A 12,637-nucleotide genomic window follows, 5' to 3' on the forward strand; every position below is an offset into this window, starting at 1 on the left:
CCAGCTGATCCCTACTTACTTCAACAGTAAATTGATTCCAACACAGGAGCTGAACCACTACTCGGCATGTAAACTCTGCATTTGCCTGTAAAAGGGCTCCTTTCTTGACTGAAGGGTGGCCAAGAACCAACAGTTAATCTGCTACCCAGAACTGTCCTGGGATTGCATCTACTATAAATTTAGATTCACTTGTGTATGAGTGAAATGTCTCTTGACCTACAATGATTTTTTTTTTTTTTTTTTTTTTGAGACAGAGTCTTGTACTGTCACCCAGGCTGGAGTGCAGTGGCATCATCTCGGCTCACCGCAAGCTCCGCCTCCTGCGTTCACACCATTCTCCTGCCTCAGCCTCGGGAGTAGCTGGGACTACAGGTGCTCACCATGCCCAGCTAATTTTTTGTACTTTTAGTAGAGACAGGCTTTCATCGTGTTAGCCAGGATGGTCTCAATCTCCTGACCTCGTGATCCGCCTGCCTCGGCCTCCCAAAATGCTGGGATTACAGGCGTGAGCCACCACACCTATAATGATTATCTTGAGAGCAAAAACTTATACTGGAGAAGATAAAGAAACGCAGTGTTTTCCGAGAGTAAGTAATGGTTCACTTTAGACTGACTCAAACTTGATGGTACAATCAGTTTTAAACTTTCTTCTTTATTACCCCACACTGACACAATAACAGAACTTCATCGGATTACAGGAGTCAATCAGCAGAATTTGGAGTACGCGACAGAACTGAAAAAACTGGTACTTTCTGGGGAAAAAAATGTGTTTGAGTCCTGTTTATAAATGTTTTATTTATTCTAATCTTGTAACTTGAATTTTGAAAATACCCAGAATCAAATTACTTACGAGGTAGAAAAGACCCTGAAGAGCTAGTCCTACTTTCTTGTTTTATAGATTCGCACAGTCAAGTGCAGAAACAGAGTGACTTGCTAAGATCACTAATAGCAAAGATAAAGTGAACCACTTCCTAAAGCAACAGACTTCCACATCGGTGCTCTTCCTGTATCATATTTACAGGCCAAGTATCCCTTATCTGAAATGCTTGAAACCAGAAGTGTTTTAAAATTCAGTTTTGTTTTGGATATTGGAATATTTGCACATACATAATTAGGTATATCTTGGCAACAAGACCCACATCTAAAAAAGAAATTCATCTATGTTTCATATACACTTTATACAGATAAAACATATATGAAGATAATTTTATATACTATCTTTAATAGTTTTGTGCATAAAACAAAGTTGTGTCTGCGTTTAGACTGTGAGCCATCATGTGAGGTCAAGTGTGTCATGCTGGCACTCAAATAGTTTAGTATTTTACAGCATTTTGGATTTTCAGATTAGGAATGCTCAAACTGTGTTAAACACCTATTATGTACAAGAGAAGTCATAATCTCTTCCCTAAGAAGAAAATCCTGCTGTTTCCTGTCACTTTATTTCAATAATCTAATCCTGAACTTTCATTAATATTAGAATGCTCTATCTCAGACTGCCTAATTTTAAATGAAATTTTATTGCTTTATTTTCCTCTATCAACAAGCAATCCATGATCAAATTTAATTTTTCAAGCACATTTAAAATTACGTCCATGTTTTAAAGATATTAAGGATGCCACTGAGATAATCTCAAGTCATGGTATATATAATAACAAAGAAAACTCCCTACTCTTGTCCAGAAATTCTAAGAACTTCATATTATGTAAATTTCTGTTACAAAGTCAATTAAAGAACAAAGGTTAATAGTTTATACATAGACAAACATGAGAAGATTCATTTTTCAGATTCAGCTTTTCCCTCTTTTTCTATTTAACATGGCTTACCTTTCAAAGAATAACAAATTTGGGAGCAGATTTGATTGTCAGAAAAATAATAAAATATTCTTTTATATTTTGCATTTATTTCAAATGTTAAAAGCAAAGATAATAGGCTTTTTGAAAAAAATGTTTGAATGCACAGTTGTTTCTGAAAATAATGGAGGACCAATATATCTTAAATATTAAAAAAATAAAATATTCTGGAAGTATTAATGGTTTACATGTATTAGTGAAGTGGTATTCAAAAATACTTATAAAGCAGGAAATAATACATAGCCAGGGTTTTAGTCATTTATAGCTCTTGTTAAACAAAAATGAAATGGCAATATTAAATATGAAAAGAAAAAGTAGAATATCATTAATAAAATATGGAATAAGTTGTTCCATTGTTACTTCCCTGGGTTTAAACTGAGTAGAACCTGAGAATTTATTTGATTGTATATAAGTTTATTTTACACCTGTAGATACTAACGGACAGAACTCTCTTCTTATAAATTGTTATTAATAGAGAACCATGAGAGCAGCATCATTTTATAAAAACTATGAATGCTATGTTACCTAATATTCATCCAATGAGCAAAATACTTTACTATAGATTGAATGTGTACATTGTGCAGTGCTCTGAAAACTTTAATTTTTCCATAATGTAGAATAAAACACTCATAAATCATAAGGCCTAACCAATCCAATGCTAAAAATCACACACCAATATTTTCTGGTCAAAGGAGAAAAAAAAAATTCTTAAAATACCAATTTATTCTATTCTGTTTTCTTTTTACTTTTCTAACTTTAAATGACCAAGGACACAACTGTTTGTTCTAAGAAAAGATCCTGATCAAAATTACTGTGATGGTAACAGCTACTAAAAGTACTTGTACCCTTCCCCAAATACAGCAAGAGTAGTATAGCCAATGCTCATTATCTGCAGTAGTTATGTTCCATAAAGATGCTATGAACACCGAATTAGTGAATAATGAACCACGGCTGTTAAAGGAAATACAGGTTTATGTTTCTGTGAGCCTGTGGTTCCAGCATTTTCATCAACTGATCAATACTTTGTTTTATGTATGTTTCTGTTTATACACATTATTTATTATATACTGTTGACTCATTAACATTAAACTTAGCACCAGCAGTACTACAATTAACACCTTAACAAAGCTTATCTAACACAGTATTTAATATTTTCCCTGAAAGGCACATCACAATCTTCTTGAGCTTAGACACATAAAACAGCACTTCAGCACTACATTATGAGGCCATTTTAAATAATAAAATCATCAACAAAAATACAAAAATGCAAAAAACATGGCATCAATAGACTGTGAAAGGGCCACTTGTTTACAGTGTGAGAGCTGGAAAAAGGAGGCAAGTATCACCTCGTTTGACCTCAGCTGGGGACACACTTGTTTGGCAACTAAAGTTCGTCACTACTCTGTACATGTCTACAAAAGCACTGTGAGTATTGATTTGGGGATTACAAGAAAAATTTTAGCAAGTAAGAAAACTCACAAACACAGAATCCACGAACAATGAGGATTTACTGTATATTACTTCCAATTCAGGGGAGGGAACTGAAATGCTAAGAAGTTAACTTGCTTAAAGCCATTCAGCCATTAAGTGGCAGAATGTGAATCTGAACCTAAATCTGCTTAGTTTTCTAAAGGCTGTGTATTTCACACTGGAATATAACTAGTGGTATACAAGATAAACCTTGAGTATTGTCTTAGCTTGATGTGAATATGTCAAACGCTTAAAAGCTGCTTGAATTGAGTGTTCCAAGGTGTTGTCTATTATAAAAAAGGTCAGAAGCAGAAGACTAACAACTGAGTACTCCATCTCTCCAAAAGCAGAGGTTTGTCAAGAGACCGAGTCTTTCCTGAATTGGATTGTTAATGCATATTCAAATTCAACATTCACACTCAGGACATCTGTAATTACCCATCATGTCAATCTTAATTTGTTAGTTTTATCTGTGCTTTCTTTGGCACTCATCTCTCTCTCCCCCATTGTTTTTAATATAAAAATCATATTCACCCAAGTTTGCTCAGCTGAGTTTCTGAATCTTTTAATTTTAAATTATCATAAATGTGCTTTGAAAATTGTGTTTTACATATAATAAAAATTATACTCTAAAAAGGGCATAAATTTTAATAAGCACTCACTGAATTAAAAACTACCTTTCTAATAAAGCTGATATGAAATATTAACTTTATTATACATTGAAAATGAGACTCAAAATTCTTGACTGGGTCAAAATACCATACTAGAAGCCCTGCCAGTGTGCTGGAATTATGTTATATATTGTTTCTATACTAAAGATCAAACCAAAAACCATCAGGAATCCAGTGAAATGGTTAACTCAAATTCACTATATGTAAATTTTTAAATTTTCCTCATTATATAAGCAGGTATTCCGCTTCCCAAATCTATTCCCCTTCCCAAATCTCCTTCCCAATGATACTTGCAGAGTGTTCATAATTGTATCTTTAACTGAATATGGTGGCACAGAAAGCCAAGGACTGAACACTTCTATGATATCTCCTGTATCAAATGAATGGCTAATGTCTAATTGCAGAATTAAGTAGGCTGTGCTTACGCCAGCTGCTTCTCCATTTTATGGGTTTGACTATTTACAAGAAATACATTAAAATGACATCTATTGCTCCTGACAACGTGCTAGCATTAGTCAATCAAAAGAATTTAACCTTAATAGATACTAGAATCCAATAAGCACGGCATCAAGAAAAATGAGATGGCAGATACCAACAGGGCAGCATGGTACTTCAATGGGAAGGAGCCGGTGTAAGTCTTAATTCATTAAGTATTCAGTTTCATGAGAGTTGTGTAGTAAGTTTCTGTCAAGTAAGGCAAATTCAGTGCTCTAATTATAATGATTGAGTTAAACAAATACACTCCTCTAATATGCTTTTACTCCAAGCAACAGTTTGCAAAATTCTTATGTCATCTAAGACCAACTAAGGAAGAATGAAAGTAGCTCTTTTTCTTTTCCTGAAAACAAAGGAAGTTTCCAGGTCTATAACTACATTTGAATGATGGCAAAGTGCTTTGTTAAGAGTTGCTGTCATAGCATAGAAAATCTCAAGAATTATTTCAAAGCTGGGAGTGACATCTACTCCAAGGATTGTGACTCAAATGCCTACAAAAGCCAAGTAGATTACATAAATGTGTGAAGAACCTGGTGTGAAGTGGTAGGAACCTATGGAGACTGTAACAAACATCATACCTAAATATATAAAATTTAATTATGTTAGAAAAAACCACAGACATTGTATTTCCTTCAGCCCTCAGAGTCCTCAGTCTACCAATTTGAAACTTCTGATGCTTTGTCTAATCAACCTCTTTTATAGATAAGGAAACTTAAGTCCCAAGAGATTTAAGTGGCTTTCTCAGTGACATAACTGGGATGAGAACTGAAATATCCTACATGTCACAGATCAAGTTTTTTTCGTTAATCTTTATTCTTAGTTGGATCAATGTGTTTATTCAATCTGACATGCTAAAGTTGCTACTCTCTAACTTGTACCCTGTGAGTTTCAGAATGATGACATACTCCATAGACATTACCATAGTTACAAGTTCATATCAACTTCCTACTGAACCCTTTTTAAGACAAATCAATGCAGTTGATTTACTAAAAAGTAAAATAAGAATGAAATGCTTTAAAATAAACTTTTAGCGATTCAAATGGTGATACATTATCAATGCAATGGAAGAATCTACCAGCCAAACATTACTTAATTAACCCAAGCCTAAATAATGACTAACATTTTAAGATTTTATTTATAGAATAAAAGTTAAGCAATCTGCAGCAAGAATTTTTAACCTATTTTCCATTTAAAACACACTTACATCTTAAGATTTAAACTATTTTATATTTGTAATAAAGTTAATAAAGTCCATAATTATTCCATCAGTTTAGTAGAAAGTAAACTCTTATACTTCCTTTTGAAGAAAAAAAAAAAGCAAAAAATACAAATACAAGACCACATTTTAGTTAGTTTTCTTGGCTAACAATTTCCTTACTAAAATTACCTTGCATGGATCAGTTGTTATTTATGTAAACATAACTTTTGCATAGGCCAGAATGATACATACTTGAAAATGTGTCAAGCCACTATCCTTATAAAATGTATGCTTTATTTCATCTTTGTTACTTTTCATATGTTCCTTTATAGTTGAAGGTTTGGACTGAAGCTATCACTTTGCAGAAACAAAGGATGAGCTACTTTTCTATTAAAACTAAGAGATCCTTTTAGCCCAGATGTATTCCTGATCATGTTCTCCATTTCATGTAAGCTTTCCTTTTCCCTGAGATCTTAATACTTTTTTAACAGAGGTAAGCAGCCCCATTCCTAAAGAACTGATTAACCCAAAGTAATTAACTCAAAGTCATTAAGGTAGCTCTGTCTACCTTAGCAAAGCCTGGAATTTTTGCATAATAATGAAGCTTATGAATTCCAGGGCTACAACACTTTTCTATAAAGAAAATTCTACTGTACAGAAGGTATTCTTTTATTCTAAATTGCTAATAACCACTCTCTCCTCCTACCTCATAAAAGCATATACATCAGTAGATGTATGTTTCTATTTTAGCTGCATGGACCACTGATGATGGTCATGGATTTATATTAAGCTTACTTTTCCTATAATAAGAAAAGATAATACAAATAAAAGGAAATTTAAAAAAGGAGGGGTGTTCCTGAATCCACAGTTAAACAAAAATGATGAGAGAATATAATGAAGGTGGAAGAAAACTTCAAAATGGAGATCTGTTAAATGCCCAAAGGAGGAGACGATTATTAACTATGCATGGAAAGCCCTACGTAGAATTTTCTCATTCTTCAAATCCCAGAGTAGTAAACAGATCTACATTTTAAAGAATTTTTAGGCCAGACCTGGTGGCTCGCACTTGTAATCCTAGCACTTTAGGAGGGCAAGGCAGGAAGATTGTTTGAAACCAGGAGTTCAAGAACAGCCTGGGCAAGAAAGTGAGATCTCTGCCTCAACTAAAAAGAAAAAAAAAAAATTAGCCAGGTATGGTGGTGAGTGCCTGTAGTTCCAGCTACTCAGGGGGCTGAAGCAGGAGGATCACTTGAACCCAGGAGTTCATGGCTGCAGAGAGCTACGACTGCACCACTGTACTCCAGCCTGTGTGACAGAGTGACGAAGGGAAAAAACGGTTGTTATTCTTCTGGAATTAATGGCTATTTGTAACTGAAATAGCTATGGGAATCAGAATTAACCACTCTTAGTCAATACAAAATATCCTAAAAAAAAAAAAATTAAAATACAGAATCAAACGTCACTACTCCATATGAAAACAAATGTTCTAATAGAATAATGTCATTAGATCTAAACTAGGGATGTTTAAACTAGGGATGCGTTTCACTCAAGATAATAAACATTACAGAATTTCCTTTTGATTCTATTAAAAATCAGCACCCAGATTGTAGAAGCAAAACAATTGTTTTGCAAATGATTTTATTTTAGACTTTTTAGTCGAGCAGACTATAACAGCACTAAACTTTAGTAAAAAGGGAAATCACAATAGGCAGCCTACAACAATGACAGAAATGAAAAAACAGTAGCATACTATTACTGCAATTTCTGAAAAACTTAAGTAAAAGAACAGAGAAATGAGTTTGAAATTTGAAACTTCCATGGCCAAAAGTGAAAGGACAATGAAATAAAGGCTGAAAATATAAAATAAAGGCTAAATGTTCCCATTTAAGATTTGAGATATCTCATTAAATACTGTCGCGGGTCATTAAATCCTGGCTCCATACAAATATCATTTAGCAATTATTTATTTTTTGACATTTTAGTAAAAATTCTAGCTATCAGCATATTTATATGTAGAAATATATTTCTGCACATGACAATATGTGTAATTTGCTATTTTACTTAATGTATTGAGAAGCAGGTCAAATTCTATTGCAAAAATATATTATTATTTCATAAATTTTTCTTAGGCAAAACTTGGTATCAATTCTAAGACCTTATATTATGAATAATATCAAAATACCAAAATAGTCTGTCTGTTTTATTATGAATAATATCAAAATTATCTGTCTCTATATAGGTATGGTTAAAAACCCGTCTAATGTCCCAAAATTGTCCTGTTAGTAAACTCATGCTCAGTGTTCTTTTGAAGTCATATATTAAAAGTTCAAATTTTTATGTAAAGATGTCTGTTCTGATTAGGGCAATCACCATATTCAAATGTATTTGCTGGGTATGCATTAAACAGGTATAAGACCTGGTGTATCAGACAGGAGGAATAAATACATGTAGGTTTGAATTTCCCTAATTAAGACCAAAGCTCTTCCCTATTCAATTAATCTTTAGAAAAGTGAAAATACTTCCAATTATTACAACTTGAAAATTTGAATGCATTAATTTATTCCTAGAGACCTTAAATTTGATCTAACAGGCACACATTATTTTTAAAACTGTTATAAACAAATAGTCCTCTTCAGTAACCCACCAATTTACTGTTGTTTCTCTTTGATTTTTTTTTACCCACATGCATGCACATATATATATATATATATATATATATATATATATTTTTTTTTTTTTTTTTTTTTTTTTTTTTTTTGAGACGGAGTCTCACGCTGTTGCCCAAGCTGGAGTGCAGTGGTGCGATGTTGGCTCACTACAAGCTCCGCCTCTCGGGTTCCCGCCATTCTCCTGCCTCAGCCTCCTGAGCAGCTGGGACTACAGGCGCCCGCCACCGCGCCCGGCTAATTTTTTGTATTTTTAGTAGAGACGGGGTTTCACTGTGGTCTCGATCTCCTGACCTTGTGATCCGCCCGTCTCGGCCTCCCAAAGTGCTGGGATTACAGGCTTGAGCCACCGCGCCCGGCCCACACATTTATATATTGTTGAAAGTGAAGATATAATTATTTGATGTGTTTAAAATCTAAACAATTCCATTTTTCATAATACTTTAGTCTTAATATTTATCATATAAAATATGAATTTTTTCCAGAGAATATCTTCAAGCATTTCAGAATTTTCCTAATCTTTCATATGTAGGTTATATTCCCTACTTCTTGCTATTAGAAGTAACACTGCAAATACTCTTTCTTTCTTCTGTATTTCTTGCATAGGGTAAATTCTCAGAACTGGAACTATTAGATCAAAGGATGTTAATTTTTTTTTTTATTCTTAGACAATCTTTGGTGGTGGAGGCCTTCTGTCAGCATAAAGTTGCCTAATCAATCTTAATTTATAGGAATGTTTTGGTACTTTTTTTTATAATTAGCAAAGTTTGTATAGAATAAAAATTGTATTTAATTTTAAAATTCCATAGTACTCTTGGTATCCATTTAAAGAAGAAAACTTGTTAGAATTTGTTTGAAAAGAATTAATGTGTTAGCCTGATTACGAGGTTATTACTTAAATGATGATGTAATGATTGTCTTCTAGGGTCCATCTCTCCTCAGCTAAAACAAAAATGAAAAAACACTCAATTTAGCCCTTCGCCATCTCACAGACATAAATCCAGTGTAAAATGTCTGGCACATTCCTTCAGTAATTCCCTTAGGTACTGGAGAATTTTACAACTTCTATAGCCGCAATTTTATTTAAACTTAGATGAGAGTGGAGAAGAGAGAAAGATTATTAAAGAAAAGATGACAGCAATCTGTTCTCCCCTTCATAATGAGATAAGATGCAGAATTCAATTTCTTTTAGAAAAAAGGCTAAGACAGAAAAAAAATTTGAAAGCAGTGTACCAAAAGAACAGGTCAGTAGAAAACATTTTATCTTGGCCTAGTTTGCATCTTTAGGATACAGTTTCATCTTATTCATACTCTATGAGATTAGTAAGATGATTTATTTATATACCTTACATTCTTTTATTCTTATCACCTCTTTAATACGAAAATCACCCTTGTATAAGGGTGGTTACTAATGGCCTGTGAGAAATTAGCACCCAAACGAGGACTAAAGTAGAGTCTCCCTCACCAATTTGATGTTGAAGAAGGGACTTTTCTTATCTATAGCTCTTATTTCTGTAAAATATAAAATAAACATCATTCTGTAAAATATCTGTAAAAGAAATATAAGATAGACTGGATGGTCTGTAAAATTATGGCTTAGTCTCAGAATCTTCATGCTAAGTTCCTTAATTGTGGCACTGTAAGATATTCTGCATAAACAATGTAGGAAAATAAGATATTAACCAATTAAGACAGAATACTTCAACAGAAAACTTCTCATAGTTAAATTTGGACCCAATGGATCCAAATATTTTGTATAATTCTTTTTGTTAAATTGTTTAGTTTGTAAAATGAGTCGATTATCTACAGAAAAAAATTACAAATAAAATTCCTCTTGAATCTATTTGGTTTATGAAAAATCCCATGAAAAGTTAATATGAAAGTTTCTTAATAGTTAATCCTGAAGTTTTATCTACCAGCAAGTTAATGGACAGACTCAAACATGAGACCTAGTTTTAAAAAGTCATAAATCTTTAAAATTAATTTTGAAAGCTTTGGTCCACCTATTATCTTTTAATAAGAATGGTTTTCAAGTAGTTTTAAATAGCTCTGAAACATTTTAAAAAATCAAAGGGCCAGGTGCAGTGATGTGCATCCGTAGTACCAGCTACTCAGAAGGCTGAAGCTGGAGGATTGCTTGAGTGACACCTCGTCTCTTAAAAAACAAAGAATCAAACTGAGATGCTTGATAGAAATAGAAAGTATAGAAACTTTATAGTATAGAAACTATGTATAGAAACACGGTATAGAAACCATGAGAAATATATATTAGGAAAGAAGTATTTGAAGGTTCTTGCCTTCTTTTTGTAAACCCAGTGACTATTTAAAGGAATTGTCTCAAACTTTGAACCTGTCTCTCTTTGGACTCTATATTAGAAAATATGAGGATATGAACTTCAATAAGGGATTCCATCCATCCTTTATCCTAAAAGAACCACTGATATTAGAGGATGTTATTCACTACTGTGAGAATCACCAAATAGCACACTATTAAGTCAGTCTGAGTCCATCAGTGATTCTATAAAAATGACACAGCCAAGATATTAAAGTGACAAAACCTACATTTCCCAAAAAAGGCAGATTTTATGGAAATGAATCATGTAGCCTGTATATGTAACCAAATGCCAGTTCAGCATATTCACAAGAACTGGACTCAAAAGTTAAGTGGTAAATGTCTTAACATTCAAAATTACATATGGCTTCTTTATTACTGCAACCTTATTATGAAGAAAATCTATTTCTTCCTATAGTCACTGGAAAGGTCTCTGGCACAGGTTTGATACAAAAGCATCCCTGATCATGAAACCATTTTAAACGAATTTTTAAAACACTGAGGCTCAATAAGACTTTCACAGATTTAAAAGGAAAAAGAAAGTTCAAAAATAAGTGAGACACATTAGTCCAATTACTTATACTTCTCAAACTCGTCATAACTAGGAGGGACTAATTAATAGGGATTGATGAGAACAGATGGAGTGGCATTGCTAGTCACAGCCTCTTAGCTGGATGAGACTGCATCGGTTGAGACAAGCATCACAAGGAAAGAAGTGGTAGCTGTATTTGAAAATGACATGAATACCAATTAATGAAAGGAAACTGTTTTACAAACCAAATCAACTTCAAACTACAGATTAAATTAATAATATAATTAAGATCTTGATAAATCAAGCATTCTACCATAAAACCTTCAAAGCACAAAGCCGTAACGATTTTTATAAACTAATTTTAATCCATCAGTTGCTTCATAAAGGGTTTCATTAAATATACCCACTGTTCTTTTTTAACATCTTATTTAAAAATAATTATAGTTACAGGAAGTTTCAAAGGAATGTACAGATGTCCCACGTACCTTTCCTTCAGTGTCCAGTGTTAACATCTCACACCACTATAACATAATACTAACTAATTGACTTCAATACGATCCATAGAGCTTACTCAGATTTCAATAGTCATTTATTTTTTTGAGATGGAGTTTCATTCTATTGCCCAGGCTGCAGTGCAGTGGCACCATCTCAGCTCACCTCTACCTCCCAGGTTCAAGTAATTCTCCTGCCTCAGCCTCCCGAGTGGCTGGAATTACAGGCATGTGCCACCATGCCCGGCTGATTTTTCTATTTTTAGTAGAGAAGGGGGTTCGCCATGTTGGCCTGGCTGGTCTCAAACTCCTGATCTCAGGTGATCTGCCTGTCTTGGCCTCTCAAAGTGATAGGGTTACAGGCATGAGCTACCGTGCCCAGCCTGATTTCACTAGCTATAAATGCACTCATTTAATTTTATCTCAGGTAGTCTTGTGTTACATGACCACCACTAACATCAAAATACTCAACTGTATTGTTCCCCATGTTCCCCCTTTGTAACCACTAATCTTTTGTAACCACTAATCTTTTGTAAACAATTAATAAACACAAAAAAGTGAATCCACTGTTCTATGTTAGCCATAGTATCAAAAGGAGATGTGTTGACTATTAAGGAGTAGAAAATAATTGTATATGAGCTTTCTTTTCAAGTCCCAAGGGAATCCGAGTAGAAATGTAAGCGAGTGACAGTGGGGAAGGTGAGAGGCAGCTCTGAAGGTGGTGGTGGGTTGACTATCAGCAAGAAGAGGGGAACAGGAACACATTTTCAGTGGAGGTTGAGAAAGCTCGTGTAGTGACTCCAACTAAAGTAGTACAAGGCAGTCATTTCCCAACAGCTTCCTAAAAATACTGGATTAAATTAACTAAGACCAAAAGGGTGTTATGCAGGTAATCATAAAGGAAAAGCAATAAACTGCTTTCATTTTTCACA

General features: G+C 33.8%; 1 protein-coding gene across 6 annotated transcripts in view; it reads right to left on the bottom strand.

Moving 5' to 3' along the window:
• Positions 1 to 12,637, bottom strand: part of LOC105481158 (BRCA1 associated RING domain 1) — an 86,053-nt gene that overhangs the window by 6,113 nt on the left and 67,303 nt on the right. The gene's annotated exons all lie outside the window — the stretch shown is intronic.

This window comes from Macaca nemestrina, chromosome 11, assembly GCF_043159975.1.
Source record: "Macaca nemestrina isolate mMacNem1 chromosome 11, mMacNem.hap1, whole genome shotgun sequence".
Taxonomy (NCBI): Eukaryota; Metazoa; Chordata; class Mammalia; order Primates; family Cercopithecidae; genus Macaca; species Macaca nemestrina.